The sequence below is a fragment of the Hibiscus syriacus genome, unplaced genomic scaffold (assembly GCF_006381635.1).
Source record: "Hibiscus syriacus cultivar Baekdansim isolate YM2019G1 unplaced genomic scaffold, ASM638163v2 tig00005974_pilon, whole genome shotgun sequence".
Lineage (NCBI taxonomy): Eukaryota > Viridiplantae > Streptophyta > Magnoliopsida > Malvales > Malvaceae > Hibiscus > Hibiscus syriacus.
The window spans coordinates 4076016-4078481 of record NW_024062076.1 but is presented as its reverse complement, the minus strand read 5'-3'; the positions used below and the strand labels follow the sequence as shown (position 1 = coordinate 4078481).

Sequence of the window (2466 nt, the reverse complement as noted above, 5' to 3'; positions counted from 1 at the left end):
AAAACAATACACAACATGTCCCTTTGCAACATTACTTGTAAGATAATTTATTAATATATTAACTCTCTTTAATCACATGAAACAATATCAACAATGGATACTCAGATCTCCTTATAACACTTTTGTATGACTTATTAAAAGTGGAAATGAATACATACAACATTTTTCTAAAATAGAAGAACATATTACAATAGTAGTGGTTATAATTGTGGATATGATTGTAACTTCCTAAATCCGACTCAAGTATTGCGATCAGATCTAGTTAGTCGCATATTTTACGCCAGAAATATTGAAAATGGTATATATATATATATATATATATATATATATATATATATATATATATATATATATATCCTAAAGTGACTTGATTCATTTATTGAATGAGTCATTTGATATATTATAGAGAGAGACAATACAACATCCCATCAACACGTTAAAACTTGAACATATTTAAAGTTTTACTTGAGAAACCCCCTATTATCCATTGTCTTTGAGTCATCAACTCCCTTATTAACTACTTCTTGATCAAAGAAACCAAAATGCTAACCCTCCTATTGAACATTGAATTAATTAAAGCATCCTCCACATTTGCAGCAAGCCTTGTGAATAACTTGTCACTTATAGCATCTCCAAAATGACTGCAGATCATTGGCTCTATAACAGCTCTGATGGTATTTGCAATATTTTTCCCATTTGCTTATAAATATCGAAACCAAAGTCTTCGTTACAGAGCATCTCATTTTTATTTATAGGATCGGCATCCACTTCGAAAACTTGTAGATCAGTAATTTCAAATGATCCTTCCCTCTCGACAATCTCAGCCACTTCTTGTTTGCAAGGTGTATAAAAAGGAAGGTTGAATGAATCCACATCTCTCTCTTCTACAACTCCCTGCAATTCATAATTAAGTTAGTTTATTGCAATTGAGTAATTGTAGAAATAGAGTAAATGGATTATATGGCACCTGAGCAACCAAATCAAGAAGTGATTTAGCAACAAGCTCCCAACCATAATCTTCGTTGGAGGGGTCGACATTTTTCCTAGCCATAAAGGTTAGCACCATACGGCCTTGGGATATAATTTCTTTGGAGCGCAAGCTTAGAAAATTTGTGAAGTCTTTCTGAAATTGGTCGGCATATGCTTGGAAAACATTGGGAGGACTTGATCTTGCCATGTATACGTTTCCGTTATTCTTCTCTAGCCCAACTGGGAGCTAATGAAAAGATCAAAGTTAAATGAGATTAAAATAGATTCTTTATTAGATCAAAGAGAAGGGTTTTGGTCAAGTGACTGACCTTTGTGAGCCAATGAAGCGCATAGGAAGAATTGACAAAGTGGAGGCTTCTAGTTGGAAAGAGTCTGTCATAGAAAGAGCCCGCAACTGCTCCTATGAAACACCCTTCTTGCACCATTACTCCTTTCTCTTTCTTCAGCCTCTCAATGAAACCGGGAACCGACTTAACACAGAGTTGAAGTCATTGTCTGGAAGATCATTTAGAAGCACTTCAACTCTGGAAATTTCAACTCTTCTAGCTTACATATCCTATGGATTGTGTTAATAACTTGAGATATAGTGTGGAAGGTGTTAGGTCCTGATGAGCAACCCAAGTCTGCCACCTTTATACAAGTTGGAGCCATTTCCTTGAACATATCTCTAATGGATTCTTCAATGATTGGTGTTACCTTTGATATCACTGCTTTCTGAAAGCACAAAAACTGGTTATTTTTTTAAAAAAGAAAAAAGAACATATATAAAGCAGAAATCATGTAATATCGGACTTGGAAAACTGAATTATTAGCATAGCTAATTTCATGATCTGCTGCATTCATGCGAAGAACCTTTGCTTCTGCCATTTTGCTTGCTTAATTTCTTTACAAACTTATGTACTTCAGTGTTTTCTGGTGTGTTTTCCTTAACATTCTGCTATATATATATATACACATACGTACGCATGAAACAATGATCATTGTTTATACGCTAAAACTGTAGGATTTTTTCCTCATTGTTTCGTCTTCAATTTTTAATATGGTTCACACATCAGTTTGGTCAGATGAAAATCGACATTCTTTGGAAGAAGCTGTCCAATAACGACCACCTCAGTTTTCTTCATGAATAAGTTTGTTAACAACAAGAGAATGATGAAATCAACGAGAGAAAGATTCTAATCAATGTTCGGTTTGTCTTTGTTTAATAATTCGCTAATAAAAATAGTGGATGAAAGGTACTTTGCATTATTTTATTCCTGCAGCTAAAGCGGCCAATGTTTGGTAAGTAAATGTGGAAAATAAAGTTATGATACAAAATTAAATATTAAAATTATAAGAAATTAAAACGTGGGAATCGGTCCATACCTTTTATTTCTTCATATTTCTTTAATATCAAACTAACCCTTAAAACCTTTCTTTTTTTTAATGAATTACGCACGTGGAGTCTTCAAAGTAACAAAACTAATCCACTTTTCT

At 33.4% G+C, this 2466-nt stretch overlaps 1 pseudogene; it reads right to left on the bottom strand.

The window, feature by feature from the left end:
• Positions 1–517: 517 nt before the first annotated feature.
• On the bottom strand, positions 518–1885 carry LOC120200444 (annotated as a pseudogene).
• Positions 1886–2466: the final 581 nt, after the last annotated feature.